At 46.0% G+C, this 24,526-nt stretch overlaps 1 pseudogene; it reads right to left on the bottom strand.

Annotated features, from left to right (window-relative positions):
• Positions 1 to 9,653: 9,653 nt before the first annotated feature.
• On the bottom strand, positions 9,654 to 17,733 carry LOC136479841 (1-aminocyclopropane-1-carboxylate oxidase homolog 1-like; annotated as a pseudogene).
• Between the last annotated feature and the right edge of the window lie 6,793 nt (positions 17,734 to 24,526).

Here is a 24,526-nt window from a genome sequence, read left to right as displayed (position 1 = left end):
AATCAAGAATTAGTCAAGGCCATATCATGCCAAAAAAATAGTACATGCACCGCAAGGTGCATTGTACACAATGGAGTCCCTGAGACTGAGATTAGATGTAGAATGCATCTAGTGTCAGGATCAAAATTAAACTTGCAAATATCCATGAAAAAACTATGAAGAATTCCAGCTTAGCTGAAAATGCGACTAGTCCCCAGCTTAGCCGAGAATGCATCAATTCGACCATCCTGCTAGTCGCCAGTTTAACTGAAGACACAACCGGTCCCTAGTTTAACTGAGTTTGGCTAACTGCAAAAGGCAATAGTACACTCACCGTCAGGTGAAGTTTACACACTTAGTCCCCAAGCCTACTAGAAGATAAAGAATTTATCTTGTAGTAGGGTCAAAGAAAAAGCATTTTTAATAGGATCAAAAATATTAACAGATCTTAACATCACATTGTAGCCCAAATGTGATGCGTCTTCGAATTGTGTTTCCACTAGGCCCATTTAGCGGCCCAGGAATGCGTGCGGAGATTTTAGAAGCGAGCGTGGCGCGGTGGGTCGCGGTTTCCCAAAACACCTAGAAGTTGAAAGGTTGGGGTCGAATCCATATAAATCCGTCGCAGCACCAGCTCACACTCCCATTTCCAATTGCATCGTCTTCTTCCTCACGCAAGTGCCTCCTCATCTGCAATCGCTCCGCCAGTAGGGCAAAATCAATCGCATAGACACCTCCGCCTTGCCAGATCTGCCCGATGGCACCAAAGAAAAGCCACGCGAGCTCAAAGAAGGCAGCCCGCGGGACTAACCGCAACGAGGAGAGGGTGCCATCGATCAGCAGTGAAGCGGCCCTCAACAACCTGGTGGTGCACGGCGTCCTCCCTGATAGAGCGAGCGGAGGGTGGCATCCGGCAGCCAGTGAGCCGTTTCCAATGCCCCACACCGACGAGCTTGTTGTTTTTAAGGACTATTTCTATAGTGGTTTTGGCATTCCTATTCATCCCTTCCTCCACGGCTTGGTTGCGTATTATGGCATCAGCCTCTGCAATCTGAGTCTGAGTTCCATCCTTCATGTTGCTATCTTTATCAATCTCTGTGAATCGTATCTTGGAATCCTTCCCCACTTCTTCTGCCTCAAAATCAAGGGAGGGAGTGGCTCCAGAGTGGTCGGCGGTGCTTATCTGCTGCTTCAGGATGGGATGATGAGTCAGTACATCATCGTCCCCCTCAACACATCTGTGAAGTATTGGAACTCCAGGTGGTTTTACATTAGGCAGCACAAGCAGTTTGTACTGTGCGATGTGGATCAAGTGCCGGTGAGCAACAAGACGTGGTCGACAAGGTCCAATTCAAACGGCATGGAGCAGGTGAGGGAGATCCTGACTTTCTTGAACCCCAAAAAGCTTGATGCAGTTTGCGTGGCAACTAACTTCATCTTCCGACGAGTACAGCCCTGTAAGGAGAGGGTGCATCCTGAGAACGAATTTACAGGGGAGACCGACAGCACCCGCGAGGTGCCTGAGCCGATAGAATGGAACAAAGTCCTTCATCGCGCCGCGTTGATGTTCAACACCGTGGTGCATGTTGCCATCAAGGAGCCTTAAAGAGCCTTCAACCACTACCAGAGACCGGCTCTTTGCCGAGTGCCAGGTGGTTTGCCGAGTGTTGTTTTTCGGGCACTCGGCAAAGACGCCTTTGCCGAGTGTTTTTTTTTGACACTCGGCAAAGAGGCTATTTGCCGAGTGTTTTTTTTGACACTCGGCAAAGAGTCTCTTTGCCGAGTGTTTTTTTTGACACTCGGCAAAGAGCTTCTTTGCCGAGTGTTTTTTTGACACTCGGCAAAGAGCTTCTTTGCCGAGTGTTATTTTTTTGACACTCGGCAAAGAAAATTTCAAAGCACATTTTGAAGCAGTAAATTAATTCAAATGAAAAAGTTTTCAACTACAAAGTTGTATAACTCATCAAGATGTACAATGTTTGTTTTGGTCTTTTCTTCATACGACAAAGTGAAAATAAATTTGTTCACAAATCTAACATATCTCTCTTGTAGTTTATGAAACTACAAGAGAGATATATAAGATTTGTGAACAATGTTAGAACGACCATGTTGGATGAATAGATGACCAAACAACCAAAATAAACTTTGTAGATCTCGAAAAGTTATGAAACATTGTAGTTGACAACTTTTTGATTTGAAAACATCTTGTCATGCAAAACTGTGTTTGAATTTCAAAATTTTAAAATTCAAATTTTATAAACGACCTCGGATGGAAAAACTTCCTAAACTAAAAGTGTAGATCTCGAAAAGTTATGAAACATTGTAGTTGACAACTTTTTGATTTGAAAACATCTTGTCATGCAAAACTGTGTTTGAATTTCAAAATTTTAAAATTCAAATTTTATAAACGACCTCGGATGGAAAAACTTCCTAAACTAAAAGTGTAGATCTCGAAAAGTTATGAAACTTTGTAGTTTACAACTTTTTGATTTGAAAACATCTTGTTATGCAAAACTGTGTTTGAATTTCAAAATTTTAAAATTCAAATTTTGTAAACGACCTCGGATGGAAAAACTTCCTAAACTAAAAGTGTAGATCTCGAAAAGTTATGAAACTTTGTAGTTTACAACTTTTTATTTGAATTCGTTTAGGGCCTCAAACATACAATTTACACTCGGTTTAGTATAATATATTGGGAACTAAAACGGAATCCAGACACAAGTGAGAGTGTGGTGTAGTGGTAGAGGAGGTACGTGCACAACGGGAGGTCTCGGGTTCGATTCGCGTTGGCCGCATAGCCATGAAATTCATGCGAAAAATGTCGTAGATGGGTGGGCGCTGGCCGGTGGGGGCCTCCATCGATAAAAAAAATTCCATTTTTTTTTTGGTAAAAATTCCCATTTTTCGGGTTTTTTTCGGTTTCAACTTTGCCGAGTGTCGGGCACTCGGCAAAGGCATTGCCGAGTGCCCGATAAAAGACACTCGGCAAAGTTGGCTTTGCCGTCACTGTTTTTGGCGAGTGCTGTTCGCCGAGTGTTACACTCGGCGAACCATTTGCCGAGTGTTTTATGTCTTTTGCCGAGTGTTTCGAGCACTCGGCAAACTCAAGGAGTCCGGTAGTGAACATTACGAATCCACCTCCGGGGGGTAATAGTCTACTTGGTGTGTATGATTCTTCTTTAACATTTGGCAATGTACTCATTCATGTTTTTAAGATTCATGGATAGGAATAGGCGGTATACTTCTCTGCCATGCCGTCGGACAATTGGCCGGTCGCTGTTGATGCCCAGCCGAACAGTCCCTAGCATCAGTGCAGCTCGGGGCTGATGAGGAGAGGTCAGCCGGCCCGGGAGACGAAAATGAAGGAGATCGGTCCACCTATCTTCGTGAGAAGTTTATGGGGAAACGGCCAACGAAAGATGAACCATCCTCAAAGAGGAAGAAAACATCGAGTTCCTCGCACCACGATGCGGGAGGTGTCAGCATTGGAGACCCCGTCCCTCCCTAAAGGCGGAAGATGGTTGTGTTAGACTCGTCTGGTGATGACGAGACCACGTTTCCCCCTTCTCCGACCACATAGATGCCCCCCGCTAGCTACACGCGCTGGGGCGGAGATGAGGGAGAGGCGCTGAGCATGGGAGGCGGCTAGCCAAGTCCCCGAGCCAGCTCAGGTAGCCACGCTAGCGACTGTTGAGGCCGCCAGCCCAAAAACTGTACGATCGCCAGTAGGCCCAGTTGCTGGGCAGGGCGGCTCAGGGAGGTCACGCCGCTTCAAGACGATTTGGAAGGAGTCTAAATTGTAAGTTCCCTTCATTTGTAGCTGTTATAGGTAATAGGTTAATGTTTGAGGAAGCACTTTGTTGACGCAGCGCGGAGTCAACCGAGGATCTGAGTCCACCGGATGCCACCAAGAATGAGCCTGAAGCGGAGCCGGTGGCACCGAGCACCGAACGGACCCGAGAGGGAGCAAACCCGGCTGTGGGGCCGACCACCCACAGTGACGAGGTGCATGGCGAGGAAAGGCCAGCAGGCGTGCCGACCGGTACGGAGATGCCGACCGTAGCGGGCGTGCCGGTCGCCCCTGTAGGTGGAGAAGGAGCTGAAGCCGCAGGGAGAACACAGGATCCACCTGCGCCCACAGGACAGGCGGCGCCCCTAGACGTACAGCCGGTGGAGATGGGCCTCGGAGGTCCTGTCCTACCACAGTGCCGCCCAAGGAGGTTGCCTCCAAGGGAAGCCGCTGTGGAAGTCGAAAAATTTGAACGGGGGCCAGCCCAACCTGCAGACGCCGCTCCTCAAGTCTTTCGCACGGTTCTTCGCCGCGAGGACGAGTTCGACATGCTAGAAGAGGAGGTGGTGAGCGAAGGGCTGACCAGTCAGCCATGATGAGCCGGATTGAAGTAAGTTGAAACAACCTTGTCGCTGGACCGTTGTGAAGTGTGATCTACAATAACTATTCTTGCAGAGTAATGAAGACGTCCGAACACCGCCGACACCTCCTAGAAGAGATGGCTCCGGTCTTGCGGAGAACAAGAGGCTGCAGTCATCGGTGAATGATCTCGATGCCGAGCCTACTGAAGCGCGTGATCCGGAGAAGGAGTTGGAGCTACAGGTGATCCAGCTGGAGATGGAGATTCGGTTATTGACTGGAGCGGCTTAACCCCATCGCTGGTTAGCAGAAAGGTAAATCCTCGGGTTTGGCTATGTAGGTGTTCGTCGTCATAACTTGATTGCGCATTTGATCTAGTCATGCTGCAGACCTAGAGATAGAGCTCGGCCTGTCAGTGTGAGGCCAGTTGCCCAATTCCAAAAAGAAAAGGAGGAGGCAGGAGAGCGAGCCGAGCATGTCACCAAGGACCTTGAACATAAAGATATCTTCTTTGAGATCTATGCTCGCATGCGTAAGGGACATGTTTAATCATGCCATTCCGTTGTGCTGCAGAATACCGACATAACGCGCAGGCGTAGTTCTAGGTGTTCAGGGCACATGTGCAGGCCCAGAAGGACAAGTGTGCAAGGTAGTGATTGCAGGGATAAAACCCATGCTTGACTGCATCGAATTTGAGCCCTCCAAGGCGATGGCGTTGCAGCTTGGCGACAGGCCTCCCCGACCAGATGCGATCATTGATAGGTGCAAGGGGGCCTAGGAGAGCTTCAAGCAATTCACCCACGGCGCCGCCAACTCTGCCGTCGTCCACACGCTCGCAGTGGTTCGGTCGCACTATCGCTCGGTTAAACTTGAGGTGATGGGCACTGGCTTCGCACAAGGGAGGAGCTCGAGGAAGATTACGAAGTTGGAGGACGAGGCAGAGGAGGCAGCGACGAAGCTGGTTGGTGACGTTGACCTATTTGGCAACAAGGAGCAGCAAAATCAAAATAATTAGGAAAAAATTTAGTAGAAAACTTTAAGCTTTGCTAGTTAGTGATGTAAAAAAACATTATGTTTTTCTTTTGGAGTTGGTTCATATTTTAAATATGAGTTATGTTCCTTCCCGTTGGTTCTATATCACGTCACCAGCCTTGACTAACCCAACACTCTATAGCGCGGAGTGACCGGCACCCGTGTACGTGCAAGAAAGAGGGCATCACCAAGGAACCGCTGCTAAGTGTCCATAACGCAGAGCGTGGCTCGTGCATGTGTAGGAGCGAAGTCGAGGTCAGGGCCGCTTCTGGATGTCGTGTGTAAAAATGTGGCTGGACCATGAGCGGAGTATAGAATATCTTTAATATCTTATGCATGGAGAATTTTTGGTGAACAAATGGCACGTTGAGGACTCATTAATTATGGAGAATAATTGGAGAAATAACAGCAAGAGAAACATGGCGACAAATTAGAGAAAAAACAGCAGTGAATTGGAGAAACATGGAGAAAATATCTGGAGAATACGGCAAAATCTTTATTAAATTATCATATATGGAGAAGTTCGTATCTTTGTCTAGAACGTTTCAAGGGTAGAAACGCCTAAGGAGCTCAATGTGCCAGAAGTTTGGGATGTCTATCCCCTCGGAGTCGCATAGATGGTAGGAACTTGGTCGGTTAACTTCCTTAACGATGTACGGGCCTTCCCAATGCGATGAGAGCTTGTGCAAGCCATCCATCTTCTGTTTCCTGCGGAGTACCAAGTCGCCGACCGCGAAGGATCACTCCTGGACATTGCGATTGTAGTATCTCCACAGGCCCTCAAGGTACTTGGCCGTGCGAACACATGTGACCAAGCGCTCTTCTTCTAGGCGATCAACATCTTCCTGTCGGCAATGGCTGACTTCTCTTCTTCAAAATTCTCTACCCTGGGTGCTCGAAAAGCGATATCAGCTGGCAAGATAGCCTCTGAGCCGTAGACCAGGTAATATGGCGAGACACCAGTGTTATGGCTGGTTTGGGTCCGGAGTCCCCAGACTACCGTCGACAATTCCTTCAGCCATCTGCCCGGGTGCTTCTAGTCTGCACTAGCGCCAGCGCTCTACGTTATGGGTAGTCGGCAGCGGCTCTTGAGCGACGCTCGTGCTCTTACATGTGAATGGGTGCTGGACACTCTACGCTATGGGGTATGGGCTAAGTTGTGGTTGGTGATGAAATTAAGAACCAACTGGAAGGAAAATACTCATATTTAAAATATGAACATACTCCAAATAAGCATAATGTTTATATTTACAACTGCTCGGCAAGATTCATCATGTACTACACATTTTACATATTTGTTTTACAGGGGCCTAGTTCAGTCAACGAGCTTATTTTTTATGCTCGAAAACTGGATCAGTGGGGAAGGACAGGAGGATCATCGTTCGGGTGGTCGCACCACCCGGTAGTCGGACTTTATCGCTGACTAGTTAGTCAGACTACTCGGGGCTCGCTTCTGCTCAGCGCTTACTTCGCCACCGATCAGTTGGTTGGACTGCTCGGTGCTTGCTTCTTCACCGACCAGCTGGTCGGATTGTTCGTCGCTTGGGCTTCATCGTCAGCTATGCTGGGGGCTCGCCAGCCAAGCTGGCGACTCCCCGGCGTTCAGATTCTTCGTGCAAGAGTCGCCAGCTAAGCTGGGGACTCCTCGGCATTCGAATTCTTCTTGCAAGAGTCGCCAGCTAACCTGGGGACTCCTCGGCATTCGGAATCTTTGTGCAACTGTCGCTAGCTATGTTGGGGACTCCTCGGCATTCGGATTCTTCGTACAATCATCGCCAGCTATGCTGGGGACTCCTCGGTGTTTGGATTCTTATTGCAAGAGTCGCCAGCTAAGCTGGGGACTCCCTTGGTGGCCGGATTTTGCTACGTCTCATTTGTCGGTACACATCTGCTGGCTTCCCTCCGATCCCAGTTGCGGTGATTTGGGAATTTCGAGGTGGGGGTGATACGGGGTCTCCGTGATGAGACTGCCCACCCGAAACCTATGACGGACTATCCAGATTACCTTACTTGGGTCGGATCGAGGCCACACGATAGACACCAGCATCTTCGTAGGGCCGTGCTAAGCACATTCCATTTCTTTGATCTCTAAAAATATTTGGATTCAATTTCTCTGACCATGCTACAAGAGTCATTCTTCATCTTCCAGCAGGCTCGGGAACTAAGTGGCTACACTTCACCTGGCGGTGAATATATTGTTTTTTTCCTAATTTACCCTCCTTATTGACTAAGTCATGGATGGTAATCACCCAAACTCGCAAACGGATTCTAAGTGGCTACACTTCATCTAAGGTGAAGAATTTTCAAAATTAATCTTGAGCCCCTTACATCCTATTGGCGAACCTTACTTGGCTAAGTCCGAGGTCTGCTAACCAGATAAACTGGTCGACAGTCATTTTCACTGGTCTGCTCATCAGTTAAACTAGTCGACGTCCATTTTTCACCTCTCCGGTCACTAGTTAAACTGGTCTACTTCAATTTTCACCGCCCAGGTCATTAGTTAGACTAATCGGCTTCATCCAAGACTTGATCAAGACGGTGTCACCAAGCGGATACAAGGCGCTCGGGGACTAGCTGTAGGGGGTATGACTCTGGGTACCCATGGCGCAAGACATGGGCCGCACCATCAAGGATGGACCGACCAACGATATCAAGACTTGCGAGACACGGCTCTGGTCGACATACACTGCAAGGCATCTAGAAGATATGATTATTAGGACTCTTATACATGTTAATCCAAATAGAATACCTAACATATAGCCAACTAGGATACTTTTCTTGTAAACCTATACATCTAGAGTATATAAGGACTAAGGAGGGGCATAGTTCCCTAGTCGCTATGGCCATTTAGATCTTGATACAGAACCTAGGATTAGCCTAGGGTTCTGTCATCAATACAAACCAACAGATCACAGGACGTAGGATTTTACGTCATCTTGATGGCCTTATCCTATATAAATCTTGTGTCTTGTGTCTCTATTACCATCTAATTTCTGATCACGTGCACCTCTACCAAACAATCTACCCTTCATGGACATACCCCTCGGTGGGACTATTGACGATATTTAGTCGACAGAGTATGTGTGCGTGTTGTAGGCATCTGCGTTGTACTGTGTAATTCTAAAAAACACTATCACTAGTCATAGCACATGTGATCCTCACTAGGAGACATTTGGCAGGGAAAGTTTATACTAAAATTTGAATGCTAAAACACCAGGAGAAGCCCACATCACTAGAAGTCTAAAATTCTGGTTATGCATCGCCCGTCGTACCCACATCCTGCGCCGCGCCGCACTGCATTCCCCATCGGGATCTAGTCTACCTCGCCCATCACTGCCACGATGTTCACCGCGCCATCACGACCTCGATGCCACCAGGCGGAGGTCGCCGCCGGTCCAGACATTGTCTCCCATGATCGGCCAAAGACACCGCGACAGGAATGGCGCATGCGCCCGGGTGTATGCTGAGCCGTTGTTCTCGACATCCTCCTGACCTGAGCTTGCTGGCTACCGCAATTCCCCACCAGGTAGGCTATGCCCGTCGCCGCCACCATGTTTCAAGTGTTTCAGGTATTTCAGACTTATGTTTCAAGTGTTTCATGTGAATGTTGCAAAAGTAGATCCGGGATGTTGCATATGTTGCTATGGCTATACACGCATGTTTTAAACATATGTTTCAAGTCTTTCATCTGTTTTAGTCGTATGTTTCAAATATTTCATCTAGATATTTCAAAAATAGATCTAGAATTGCACATGTTGCAATGGCGCCGTGGCCGGTGAACAGTGGCCTTGCTCCTTCTGGGGCGCTTACCGTGCAGGCACCCGAGGTTAGTAGACGCCTCCGCGTCCGCAAGCGGGGCAGGTGACTAGGACCTACGTGAGTTTCCCGCATGTGGGCGCAGCAGTCAGGGCAGGAAGTAGCGTGGGCGCGGCGGTCAGGGCAGGAAGCAGTGCGGGGTCTACGGGACGGGGCACAAAAACATGCATCGCGGTTTCCTTTTGCGTGGGGCTCTATATCCCACCTATTGCCATGTCCCGACGTCCGGACGCCAGTCGTTCCCATATATTAAGGCTGGGATTGGAATGTACGGAATACTATCAACAGACAACAAGGATGGGATCGGAGTGATAGACAGGGATCCACTCAACGTCCGGTCTACCAATTTTAATTTACGGTGTTCGTTCGCTGAAAAGTAGCGTTGAATTAGTTCAAGCGACCAGGGCCATCATCTTGGGAGTTGGTATTATTGACTCCCCTGCGGCCGAACATAGTCTTATTTAGTGATACACTTGTCACTTGTCACTTGTGAGATTAAATTCCAGTGGTTTAGTGCAGATTTGCCGACGAGGCCGTTGCCCATATAATGGCTAATGAACTCCTCCGCCGTGATGCTCCTGTACTGTGGAGGTGACGGAGGCTTCGTCCCGGTGTCCGTAGTGATAGGTGCGTACACCCTCATCGACGCCGCCGCGACGCGCCGCCTGAAGAAGCAAGCCACGGAGACTCGCGGCGGCGCCCCGCGCCCACGGCCACCACCCTGTGCTCCACGCTCTTGAATTTATCGTTGGACATGAGCTGAAAGAAGTCGCCGATGTTGACGACGAAAGTGCCGGGCACGGGAGGCACATGCACCCAGCGGCCGCCGAGCAGGACCTGCAGGCCGCCGACGCCATCCTGGAGGAGCACCGTCAGGAAGCTGGGGTCGGAGTGCCTGGTCGTGCCAAGCGTGAGGTCCGGCTCCGGGCATGGCGGGTAGTAGTGGCCAACGACGCTGACCCCGTCCACGCAGCCGGCGTCGTGGTCCAGGTATCTACGGTGGAGGCCCAGGGCCTCGGACAGCAGCTCCAGCAGCGCACCACCCAGCATCTGGACCTGCTTCGTGTACTCAAAAACTACCTCTCTGCAATTGCACGATTCGATTGATGGATATGTCATCTATATTTCGACTTCCGAGATTGATTACCTGCACGCCGGCGGGATTTCCTCGGGGCCCGGGCCGGTCGACGCCATATCCAGGTAGAGCGTGTCGCGCCAGGTGGCCGCCGGCGAGTGTAACAGGTCGAAGTTGCTGTGGTACCTGACACGGCTGCCCATGTCACTCGTGTAGTAGGGACGCTTGGCATCCGCCGGTTCCTCATGGAACGTCCGCAGGGCCTCCAGCATCCCCGACATGACGGCTGCCGGCACCCCGTGGTTGACCACCTGGAAGAATCCGACCGTCTCGTGGCGACCAGCATGGCCCTGGTCGTGGCGCTGGCGCCTGCTGTGAGGTCGATGGTTGGGATGATGCTGTTGACGTTGTGCTGGCTTTGATAATCCGAGGGTGCTGCTGCAACGATGGGGTCGGGTGGGTGGCGGAAGATGGGTGGGACGGCTGTGACGCCGGCGTCGACGAGGCCTTTGACGCCGGCCTTGGTGTCGTCGAAGGCCTTGAGCTCGCTGTGGCGGTCATAGACGGCGGGAACCGGGCGAGAGGCCATTGGAGATTATGCGCAAGTTGGAGGAGGGAAATGATGAGCCGACGAGACGTACATACAGTGTATAGACTTTAGACTACGAGAACTTGTACGGACTACGGAGGTGCGAAATCTGGATCCGGACTTCCGGAGAGAGAGCGGAGAGAAATGAGAGACAAGCTTGCGTGGGAAATTTCATTTCTCCTATATGGTACGGTATTGGTGTTAATTACACTACTATATAAAACTGATTTTCAGAAACAAGTTTTTTAGAGACGGATCAATTTGTAGGCGCTTCTATAGTGGACTCTAAACCGAGTCGTCTCTAAACATACATTTGTAGGCCGCCGCCACTACAAATGTCCCTATTTTTAGAAGCAACGGTAAGTCCAGCCTTTATTAATACTGGTTTGTAGTTCAAACAGTTAGCAAAATGTTGTTGCGGGCCTTATTTGGGTCACCTAAGGAAAATGAGAATGGGATAGAAAACTGAGAATAAGATCCAAACACTTAGATTCTAGAATAAGATTATAGAATCCAACTAGGAACCCTTAACCTACTATTTGAAGATTCTCACGTGCAAAGTCAATAATCAGAATAAGATTAAGCATCCCTCATTTATTTATTTATCCAGAATCAAGATTCAAAATTCACTCTCTAGGTTCTCATTACGAGAATGAGATCCAGACAGCCCCTTAATAGTAAACCAACAGCGAAAACTTCTACCACTATCGATTCGTGGCCACTGCAATCATTGGAGCATGGATAGAGAGTTGTGCTTATTCACCATCAGTTCTAGTTGACCTGCTGTGTCAGCGAGTTTACCAGTCATTTACGTAAGATTGGAAGCTAGTCTACCTATGTGCTAATATGTTCTACAGATTTTACTTTACACACGAATGTGTATTGAGTGAAAAAGTAGTTACACTCACTAATATAGAACTGACATTCGCTGCCGGCCGCTTTTAAACCGGTTGTGATAACTCTTCATAGCCGGTTCATAACATGAAAATCTGAAAATGATTAGGGTCCTAAAGAACAGACAGTGAAGGTCCCTGTAACTGGCGGTTCAAGCCACGAGCCACCAGTGATACTGAGACTATCACTGTTGCCTGGTGGCTTGAACCGATAGTGATATGTCACTGTCGGCTTGTGGCTTGAGCCGGCAGTGATATAGAGCCTATCACTGTCGGCTCGTGGCTTGAGTCGGCAGTGGTAGCTGCACAGTACAAAACCCTCCTTCCTTCTTCCTCCTCCCTCTCATTCCGAGCACACTCATCCAATAAGGTGCCTTTTCTCGTCTCTTCTTCTATTGCTGTGGCTATTTTTCACGAAACTACTCAAGGCAGGTCTTGGATTTTGAAGGATGGACATGATCCCCTTGCTTTAATGTTAGTAACAAGCATCCACTTCTTTGAATTTGTAGCTTTTCAATTGTTTGATGGCTAGATTGCTTGATTCTTAAGCTAGTTATTTTTCTATTTTAGAGAGCACTTTTCAATTAGATCTTGAGGAAGTCATTCAAATTGTGGTGAATCCACCATCCAAAAGGTTGGTGCCTATGAACACATTTAATTTCTAGCAAATTACATGGTGGTTTTAATGATTGTTAGTACGTGATACTTTAGTTCTTTCATTGAGTAGAGTTTTATCAATAGAGCTACAATTGTAATTTTGATGAACACATCCATGTGACACCTAGCAACCCATTGTTTTTAGCTACAATTGTTGTTTATGAAGGCACCGATTTTTTCTATAATCATTCTCCCAATTTTTATGTGGCATGAAGTAGAATAATTGTTCTTTAAGAGGGCTATAATTTTAATTTTGATGAACACATCGATGCAACACCTAAGAACACATTAAATTTTTAACAAGGATATGTTGTTCTCGACGGCTCGAGTTTTTAGTTATGTAATTAGTTATGCCATTTTTATGTTCCATGAAGTTGAATATTTTTTTCTTAAAGAGGGTTATCAGTTTTGATTTTGATGAACACATCTATGTGACATCTAGTAAACCATTAAATTTTTAGCTACGATGGTGTTGTTCATGACGGCACGACTCTAGTTTTTAATTTTCATGATAGCAAACATGTAACACCTTTTTTTGTGCACAGATAGATCGAAGGTGGATGTATGGTCTCAAATTTGCAGACACACAGTTCTTGATGGGCATCAACACCATCATCACGGCTTCCAAAGCATATACTGCACGTAATCAAGTGGATCAAGGCTACATGTACTGCCCATGCAAAGATTGCAAAAATCTGAGGCAATTGAAAGACTACACGATATGAAGCATGCAGAGGATGGTGAAAATGTTTCACAAAAACCCTTTGATGATGTGATCATGCCTGAGTAGCCTCAGAAAACTTGTGTGATCAGAGAATAGATGGTTATTAATGTGGAGACGGTGGTTTGGTGTCTTTCGGTTGGGGTGTGTGTTAGTGTGACCAGTCTATTTCTAGTATTGCCTGTGCTCTGCTATGCTACTCCTGCGCTGCAGGCTATGACTGATGCTCTGCTCCCCTAAAGGATTCATGCCATCCGTACTTAAACCAAAGCTTAAATTTCTTCCATCATTTGCAAACTCCAGGAATTCCCTGTCAACTGCTCTCCACTAGGACCCATGAGCGGTGTGTCCAAACATAGTGTGTACCTTACGCTCTTCTTTGTGCCATCGCAGCCACTTTGCATGCTCTTTGTTGTTGAACAAACGTTTCAAGCGTGGTATTATAAGAGCATACCACATGACCTTAGCAGGGATTCTCTTCCTAGGGCGTTCACCCTCAACACTGCCAGGGTCATCTAGCCTGATCTTATACCGCGATGCAGCGCAGACCGGGCATGCATCCAAATTCTCGTACTCCTAACTGTGGTAGAGGATGCAGTCATTAAGACATGCATATATCTTCTACACATCTAATCCCAGAGGGCAGACAACCTGTTTTACTTCGTATGTAGTGGCGCTCAATTTGTTACCCATTGGAAGCATACTTTTTTACGATTTTCAATAACTCCCCAAATCCCTTATCGGATACACCATTCTTTGCATTCTATTGCAGCTATTCTAGTGTTGTACCTAGTTTTTTTTTGCCCCTCTTCGCAATTTGAGTATAGCAATTTCTTGTGATCCTCTAGCATATGCTCAAACTTAATCCCCTCCTTTTCACTTTCGCTGTCTCTCTGTGCATCGATAATCCTGACAAAGATCATTAGCGGGCTCATCATCTACCACTACCTATTCTTCATCATCTTCCCCCATTGCAGTATCATCAAAGGCACCGTATTCACCGAAGCCACGAATGTTGTCATCATCCTCTTCTTGTTCATCTTCCTCCATTGTAACCCGCTTTCTCCATTGCTTCGTCCAACAAATATAGCCGGTCATGAAACTCGACCTAAATAGATGTTCGTGAACGATCCTTGAGGAAGCATAATCCTTCATGTTCTTAAAGAGAACTCATGGGCAACACATGAAACCGTTTCGCTTGTTTGCCTCGACCACACATAGAAAATCATGCATGCCCAAAATGAACTCCTGGGAGCGGCGGTCGGCATTGCACATCCATTGCCGTTTCATCTACATTACATGAGCATATCAAAAACTTGAACATGCCAATATCAATATATTAAACAACATGCATGATTAAAACAAGGTCCAAAATATCCATTCCTCAATATGATTAATTAATATCCTATCACAGCTATTTGACTTGGAGCATTATTTTATTAAAGTCTTGATACAATGTATACAATCCCAAATAGCGCTAAAAACAATCCAAACCTACAATGCACTTCAACAGAATAAGAATGTTGTGACCAATTCTAACTAAAATAGACAAATTCTCTTGTTGTTCTTCATCGATGTGCTTCTTCTACTGGTTCACTGCCTCTTCATGCACGGGTGCACTCTCATCAGCTGCCTCAGTCAATTCTTGCACGTGCATCACATACTCTTTGTAACGATCCACAATTTCCACAAAGGAAAATCCACAAATACGAATTATAATATGATAGTCCCAAGTAATCACGCCATCATATTATCAAATGACAGTTGATACCACAAGTCATACATCAAACACCTATCTTAGAAGTACAAATAGAAAGGGTTAATATTTATTACATCATGTGGCAGAACTACCAAATCTAATGCCTCCCAGGAGTGCTCGTCTTCTATTAGACACTAAGCACTCGAAGGAGAACACCAAATTACATGGTCCCGTCGGGCACAACACAGGGGAGAACCCGAAAATCCACATTTTTGCCATCAGGATCACAAATAAGAGAATAAAGCTTACATCATTCTTAACCATTTCTTACATCACTTCACATGTACATCAGAGTATAACATTTATTATAACAGCGGAACATAATTATATTATCAGAGTTATGATCAATTTAATGTAATAGCGGAATATAGACATGTGATTAGAATTGCAACGGAAATAATCATCTATTCATGGCATGATGAAGCAGTGATATGTAAACTATGAAAACAGATTATAAACTTGCATTTATAAAAACATTTAGTGAGAGTTACAAATAAAACTACGATCGCTGCGTAAAGGAAGTCCTCTCTGAGCCCACCAGGAGGAATCCACACACATTGGTAGCTTTAGTCTCCACATGTCACCTGCAACAGGGGGAATAAAACCATGAGTACTCAATTGTACTCAGCAAGACTTACCCGATAGGAGGAAAGAAAAGACTCCAAGGATATGCAAGGCTATCTGGCTTGTGGGTTTATTGCATTTGCAGAAAGCATTACTAAGTGTGCGTCCTTATATTCGATTTTTATTAATAGCTGCATTGGTTCATTAACTAACCATTCTATGTAAGCACCTGCGCTACTTTCAAGCAGGTGGTAAGCAATCAGATTTCCTTTTTCCATTTTTCATCTTTTAGTTCTTACTACGATGCTAGGCATAAGACAAGCCGTACCGACTCGGCAGCGATTCGCAAACCAATGTGCCCAGCTGGGTGCCCCGAAAACACATGCCCTGCTTGTACCCAAGGCACGAGCAGGACCAACCCATCACCCTCCTATCCTAGGGTCCTAGGTCCCTATCCAAACTAGGACTCCAAGCCCCCACCCCTGAGTCCCGGACTCAGTGCGGTGCAAGGACCTCTGCCACCAAAAAAATATAACCCTGACAGTTGGTCCGAAAAGAGCCGAAACCCACGACAAGAGAGCAACAAGTCTTCCAAGCGCCCATACCCAAGTATGTGCTCGGGACAATAGATCTGTGGCTTGCCTCGATGGCTTATGCAACGATCGGTCCTTAACCGACACAGATAGGGAAAGCAGTGTAACCAGGCCATGCCCCGCGTCCACGGCGACACAACCTCTTACACCCACCAATACCCAAACCATATCCCTGCCTGGTCACCATTTTTCCTTTCCACCCTTTATATTTTCCAAGTGATAATAATACAGTAATATATTTCCTATCTCTCGCGAGTGACAGGCAATCACTCGACTTCTACCGGAGTCCTATAGCATAGCAATCTACACGATCCTGCCATACTAGTAAGACTCATAGGATAAAGATATATATATGCAAGTGGGTTTCATTCAACTCCTTAAAACTTAATGCACAAATATAATTTAAACTGCAGAAAAGTAGGGGTTATGCACCGGGGCTTGCCTAGGTAAGATATATATCAAAAAGTTGGTATCTGCATCTTCAGATCAGCCACCATCATCTGAATAGAAAACCCATTGCATCATCTCTTGGAGAGAATACCATTACACCATCCTCGGATTCCCATTCATCCTTCAATTGATCCGTTGATCCATCATCGTACCTATATGATATGCAATGCGATGCAATGCAAAGACGTAATTAATCAACTGCAATCGTGACTCGGTAAAATATGATTTACGCCTCTCAAGTTAACGAGCTAGATTTAACGACGACCGTACCTAGGCTACATATACACGTTGTCGGATAAGGCGTTATTTCCCAACAATTAGTTTAGTTATATAAACCAAGGTTGTTGCTTTATTCTATTCTATAGATTTAATCATTATTCGAATTAGACCATCATTATCTACCTAGCAAACTAATTATTATTGAGCTACAAAAATTACAGTGAATACCTAATATTGCTAGGAGCCTACTGTATAAATTTTAGATTCAACAATATTACCAATTTATCACAACAATTCCTACAAGTTTATATTCTTACAATATTAAGTACCTTAAATTAATTATATAGCTTCCAAGAATATTATCAAACTATGTGAACAAAATGTACTAACAGGTAGATCATGATTTTAGGAACTCAACAAAATAGGTTTCACTATTTTTGGACACCTACAAAATTTTATATTGGTTTTGCAAGTTTATTTCCGAAACTAATTAACAAATGCTTTGGAAAACTAAGAGGACCAGCACTTGCCTCGGCCCGCGGACACGTGCTCGGCCCGTGGACACGTGGCCCAGTGGCGTGGTAACGGCGCGGCGGCCCAGGCGCACCGCACGGCCCAGGCCTGCCAAGCGGCGCGGCGAGTCCGTCTGGCGCGCGAGCGGCCCACCAGCCGGCCCACGCGGCCAAGGCAGCCTAGGCGGGCAATCACAGGCCAGCCCAGCGCAGGCAGGAGGCATGGTACATTTGCGAATCGGTCCCTGAGATTCTAACAAATCACCTCGCCATACAATCAGCACTATTCCTATGGGTCACGTATTCATAGTAAGGACCCTGTATAAATTTTCGTCTTGGATTCTTACCCCTCTCACCTCATCTTCTAAATAGAGCAGGCACAGGACGGACGTGGCCGGCGACAACGAAGCGACTTGATGCGGTCCCCGGCGTGGTCGTCCGCGAGAGGCACGGCGATATCACAACGGAGGTGGAGCAGCATCGTCCAGTACGGTGGCGTGGCCATGATGGCCACGTGCGGCCGAAGCAGAAGCGGCACGGGGAGATACGCGGCCACGACCGATCCTGCCTAGACACAGCGTGGACCAAGGCAGAGGCGACGCCTGGGAGGGGCAGCGCCGGGGTAGAACAACGGGTCCAACACAGCAGGGCGGCTCCCTGGCTCCGGGTGGCCTAGCGCGCTCGGCCCTAGCAGCTGTTGCGGCATTGGAGGGGCGGCGCTCGCGCGAGGGAAAGCAGAGGAGGGGGCGGAGTAGTGGGTCCAGCAAGCACCGGGCTCGGCGGGGCGGCTGGCTGGCGAGGCGGCTCGAATACTATGGAGTCATGGGGAAAGAAGAGCGCGGACGAGCCGGCAGGCGAGGCGCAGCTCCACGGCGATGCGGGCTTAGCCGATGGCGGCGCAAGCCACGGCGCGGCGGCGCGTGACCATGGTGGATGCCCGGCACACCAACCCAGCAGTGGCGTCGACGGATGGCAGCAAAGAGAGAAGAGTAGAACGATGGTGTGCCGTGGGGTTGTTGTGAGCAGCGCTCGTGAGGGACGGCGATGGAGGGACACCCGGGAGCATGGGAGGGAGGGCAAAGGGCACCAGCGACTGCGGTGCGACACTATAGTCTGGGGCTGGGACGCCCTTTCGGCAACAGAGAGAAGAAAATTGTAACACCTCGGGTGTTTAAATACTAAAACCTGCCATGTCATCATATGCATTGCAAAGCATTTGGCATTTAGTGAAAATTTTAATATGCATACACTAAAACAAGTTTACATTTATGTGGTATGTGTTGAATTGTATTGTTTGAATCAAGTTCAAAATTTTGGTTGGATTTTGAATTTTTATGAAAAACCCTGATTTTCAGTATTTAAATCCTACCCTGAAAACTCATTTAAAAATCTAAGCACATTTTGGGGTTGAGCCTAAAAGTAAAAGTGTAGAGCTTGTCAAGTTATACAAAGTTTGTTTTTGGAGTTTTCAAAGTTGTTATGAAAAATTTGAAGTAATTTGAAAAGGCGTAATTCCCTAAATGTCCCCTATTTGAATTCAAAAGTTCATTTCAAAATGTAGACTGAATTAGGGGGTGGTTATAAAAGCAACGTTGTAGAACTTTGAATTTTGAGTAACTGTTATTTTTGGAGATTTTTGAGTTGTTATACAAATTTGGGAGTAATTTGGATTTTAAAACGGATGGCAATTCTGTAAATATGAGGAACAGTACCACGACCACCGCCCCACCGCCGGTGTCCTTCTCCGACCTTCCAGTCGCGTCTGTGGCCGCCCTCGGCTTCGCGCTGGCATGAGCTGGTCATTGCGTGTCGACTCCTCGCTCTTTTGGCCGCGCTATAAAGATCAGGTCACGTCGGCGACCTTCATTTCGCTGCTCTGTTTTTCCCGTCGCCCTTGCTCATCTCCGGCGAGCTCCCACCGTCGCTGTAGTGCTCCACCATCGTAGCTAAGCCAGTTCTAGCTTCGCCTACTCCTTGCACATCCATCCAGCCAGCTTGGGTCGTTTGATTCCACCGGGAACCGCCGCTAGCAACCCTTCTTCCTCGCGGCCGGCAACGTCACCAGAGATCCTATTTCACCGCAGCCAGCGCCCTCCGGTGAGTCGTTGCCCTTGATCGGTGTACCTACGGCTTTGTCTCGATGCCGTGGTGCTTAATCTATTGTTGCTTGATTGTTTTGTCCACTGCAGTCGCCGGAACACCGCCACCGACGAAGTTTCACTCCGCCGTGTTTGCTCGGACCGTGGAACCACCTTGTTGTTGCTCCTTCGGCTCGGTCTTTGACTCCAACGTGTTCGTGGTGAGCTACTGATGCTTCCTAGACTCTTTGTTTCACCATTACTGGCCTTGTTTCGCCGGTGTAGCATCGCCGTACCACCGCATCCGCCATGGCCGGCGTTGAGCTAGTATGGGGCCGTAATTAGTGCAAATAGGGACATCAGTAGGTGCGCCTTGTCTTTGTGAACGTTTTGGTACCTTGGCCGTCGCTGTTGGACTCACCGTCGGCAAGTTAGCGTCGGTCAGCACCGTCGCCGTCGGGGTCAAAGCTGGAGGTTGAAGATGACAAGTGGGACCCGATGTCAGCGACTGTGTAGTTCAAAATGAATTTTCTGTTTTTCATATTTGAATGAATAGTGTCTATTTTTGTTATTTTTGTGTAGATTTATTTAGAGCTCCAAAAATTATGAAAATTTTTGTGTGACCTCTCTTTGATGTATATTATTTAATAAAAATATGAAATATTGTTTTTCAGTATTTATGGATGTGATGAAAATTGCTCAATTAATTAATAAATGGATTTCCATGATTTTTCTAGGCTTATTTAATTATCCAGAAATTATGAAATTTGTTTTGTCACTTACTTATCATGTGATGAACCTTTACAAAAATTTTGATCTCAATTAGAATAAGTTGATTTATTTCATAATTTTGAATTAAATAATTAATTCATAAAAGCAAATAGTAACCTTTAATAATTTAGGTTTTGTTTGAAATTTTGGATTGAGTGATGACCTTGGGTCATTAGTTGATAATGATCCTTGGCAATTGATGTATATGTTACGAAAAAGATTTAGTTCGTTTGACTTCCAACTGTACCGCGAAGGAAAGTTGTATTCGAATTGTTAATTTTGTATCCATCATCAAGCATCATGTTTCGTATCCCGCATCATGTTAAACATAGCATTGTTACTACGTGTAGTGAATGAAGGTGAACACGTGGTATTTAATCAAGTTGCGGAGGAGGTTAATCCGTCTGTTGAGGTCGGATCGGATACTTGTGGAACGTCGCAGGAACCTAACTTTTCCGTCAACGAAGGCAAGCCTTGGATGCATTTAACCCTACCTTGTGTTTTACAAATTTTATCGCTTTTGCTTTTATATACTGCATTAAGTGATTAAGAGTCATGTGGAAACCTAATTGGTGCATTACCGGCCTTGTTTTCCATAACTACCTTGATTACCTGTTTTATTCGTAAATGACTAGTTATGCTTAGTCATGCTTAGTCGGGTGATTACCTGTCACCTGCGAGTTTTAAATGGATCTTTGGTTACTGATGTTATCATGAAATATGAGCATGTGAAGTAATAAACTTAGACCGGGCGGACTCGGTGTGTGAGAGCCACATGACATGGAGGTCTTGTGAGCGACTTCTTTCCGCCTGTGTCGATTAAGGTCCGTCCGTTGTTGAACTGTGTGAGATGAGACTTTGTAGTACTAACCACATACTCCGGTAAGCCTTAACTCGGCTATTCTATTATGAGAATGACTACTCGCGCACTGGGAGTGGAGAGATGGCGAGAGTAGCGTGTACCCACGTGGCCATGGGCTGGAATGGTGGAGTACTGTATTCTCGGGTGGCGTGGACCCGTTCTTGTTTTAGAATATCCAAGGGTAGGTTGATATATATAAGTCGGGGACCTGCATATGTCATGTGGTTTGGAATCCCTAGCTGGGTTAATAATCAGTTCGAATCGTCATTGCTCCTCGGTTATGGAGACTTAACTCTCTGTTCATCATCGTAGTTTAATAACTGGAACTTGAGTAAGGTTTGAGAAAGAGATTGATATGAAGTTCATGATCTCATTACGAATCATGGAAGACTCATATGTGGTACTTATAAAGTTTTACCTTTGAAGTAACGAATTTTGTTAAAGAGCTTTTATGCAAAAGAACTTTGATTATTGCTAAAGCCATACCTTGAATCCCTGAGCCTGCATTCCTGAGTCTTCTCAGTTTTTATTTCGGTTAAGTCTTGTTGAGTACTTTTGTACTCAGGGTTCGTTGACCCTTGTTGCAGGTGAGCCTCATGAGCAGGTCTGTTTTGGACCTTGCTGCATGACTGTTGTTCAGGTCGATGACGATAAGTGATTGTGTGATCCTTGGGCAGGATGTTTATTTTGTGTGTTATATTTTTGTTAATTATGCCACTCCACTACTATTATGGTTTGTAATAATTATCGAACTTAGTTTGTAAGGTTTGAAACAACTAGTTTGTAAACTATGTTATCGTAAAACTTCCGCTACTTTACTCTGATGTATATATTTGAATAAATGTTGTAATACTGCAATGACTCTGTAATGTGATCCTGCTCGGAAATCGTGGATGATTCGGGGTTCCCCGACGACATCCGACAGACTTCTTAAGTTACCAGGAACATATGCATAGTTGTCAAAGGTCATTGGACAGTGACAAGTGCATGTGGGTCCTATAATTTAGGAGGTTCTACCACAGAATGGTATCAGAGCGATCGTTACAAAGTCTTTGTTGTATTGTTTTACAAAAACTTCAAAATGATTTGGGACAAATAAATATAACTTGTTAATTTGGTCCAAATTGCTTCTGACTTATCTTATTTCATTCTCACAATTCCTTAATTGATTAAAAAGGTTTTGTGTGGTGGAGTAGTAATCTTATTATGCCCTATATAAAAATAATTGTGGTTATGTACCTAATAAGTTTTGATGTTTTGTTCGTAAGAACGATTCATGCAACATGATTAATTCACTTGTTACTTCCTTCACCCTGAGTCTGGGTTGGGTAGTGAGTCTGGGTTGAGTTATGTAATCCATCCTGGCTGCTCTTTAGATTTTGATCTGATGGTCTTAATTGGATTAATCTTGCTTCCTACAGTATGGCTCGCACCAAGGTAACGCCCCGTAAGTCTATTGGGCCTAAAAGAGTTCCTCGTCACCAGCTTGCCCCTAGAAATGACGGTGCTAGTAGTAGTAGCTCTAGGCCTGATCCCCAGGCAGAGATACGGAGGCTTTCAACAGAGTTAGCATAGGCTACTAGGGATAGAGCCTTTGATGCCATCCGGGTAGGCAAGTTAAAAGATCAATTGAAGTGTCGCACTACCACTCATAAGAACTGTGAGCGAATGTTAGTTCGTATGGTGGAAGGGAGAAATGAGGCTTGGCATAGGGAAGTTTTTGCTAGAGCTAGAGCGCATGAGCTAGAATTTTATGTAGAAGATTTAGAAGAACATAATACTACCTTGCATGAAGGAGTCCATAGGCTCAGCAACCTCCTGGATCCAAATCATGAACCTCAAGCTGATGCAATGGACCCTGGTGTCGTCATTGCTGATGATGATGAACTTGAAGAGGAAGAAGAAGAAGAAGATCCAGAAGAATTAGTGATGGTGGATGAAAGTGATGATGAAGGCGGGAATGTTTCCGACATGGATACCGATCACGAAGGTTGATGTGGTCGAGGAGAAGAGTAGAATTGTAAATAGTGAGATCTGGTTAAGTTTAGTAGTCTTGTGTAGGTGTGGACTTGTACTTAAATAAGTAAACCAGTGTAATGTGTTGTAGTACGCTCGTTTATCTTTTAATAAAAGCTTGTGAGTAAAGTTTGGTTTGTTATGAACAGATGCCTCGTACTTGTGCTTCGGATATTCTGGGTTCTTCGCATGGAGAGGGTGGTGTTCCTGAGCCACCACCAGTTCCACCGACTTTAGCTGATGCTATAGCAGCCCTGGTCCATGTGACTGTTGAAAATGCTCGATTGCTTTGAGAGATAGCTCAGAGTAATCAGAATATGGTGCATAATCAGAATATGGTGCAAGGAAACCGTGGCCGTAATCATAACAGGTAGGAGGCTACATATGTTGATTTTACCGATACAAGACCCCCAGTGTTCACTAAGGCCGATGAACCATTAGAGGCTGATGATTGGCTTAGGACCATGGAGTAGAAATTTGATCTTATTCCATGCACAGAGATGCAGAAACCTGTGTTTGCTGCCCAGCAACTTAGAGGTGCAGCAGGTGCCTGGTGGGCAAATCTAGTAGCTATGCAGCCAGCTGGCATTCCAATAACTTGGGCTGAGTTCCGTACTGCCTTCAGAGCTCATTATATTCCAGAAGGGGTGATGGTCATGAAGTTGGATGAGTTCCTTGTGTTGAGGCAAGGGGATCAAACGATTATGCACTATGTGGGTAGATTCAATCACCTGTCATAGTATGCATCTGAACATGTCAATACAGATGCCAAGAAAAAGAAATGGTTCATGAGGGCACTGAATACCAAATTACAGACAATGATGACTGCATGTGCTAATGTTACTTATCATGAGGCGGTGAATGTTGCAATTGCTTCTGAGGAAAAGTATCGGCAACATAAGGAGATCAAGAAAAAGAAGAATGTGCCGTCCGGATCTTTTGGTGGAAATCAAAAGAGGCAAAAGATAATATATCATCCAGTCAACCATTATCGTCATCCTTATCGTCCGTCGCAGTTTCAAGTCGGGCCACAGTCAAATGTCCATCTTGCTATCACTTACCCGAGTGCACAACAGACCAATGCTCCTGGTGGCAATGCTCCAATGTCCTAGGGTCACAATTATCTGTGTTACAATTGTGGAAGGACCGGTCATTTCTCTAGGGAATGTCCGTATCCCAAGCAGGCTAACCAAAATTATCAGAAGGCCCCTGCCAATCAACAATAGGGTCAAGCACAGAATAAGAACCACAATCAAAATGCTCAGAAGGGCAAAGATGAGAGGAAGACAGGACGAGTGTTCTATATTCAAGCTGGGGAAATTCTGAAAGGGGAGCCAGTAATGATGGGTATGTTTCGTGTCGCCGATCACCCTACTGTTATGCTTTTTGATTCTGGTGCATCTCATTCATTCATCAATAGAACCTTTGTCGTAAAGCATGCAATTCCAATTAGGGAAACAAAGGAAAATTTCTTTATACAGTCGCCCGGGGGACATCTGTGTACTAAGAAAATGGTATACCAGGTACCCATAAACCTGGGTGGGCATATTTTTCCCACTACCATGATTATT

This window comes from Miscanthus floridulus, chromosome 9 (genome assembly GCF_019320115.1).
Source record: "Miscanthus floridulus cultivar M001 chromosome 9, ASM1932011v1, whole genome shotgun sequence".
Lineage (NCBI taxonomy): Eukaryota > Viridiplantae > Streptophyta > Magnoliopsida > Poales > Poaceae > Miscanthus > Miscanthus floridulus.
Note: the sequence above shows the minus strand (reverse complement) of the source record. Positions and strands in the feature narration are given on the sequence as shown.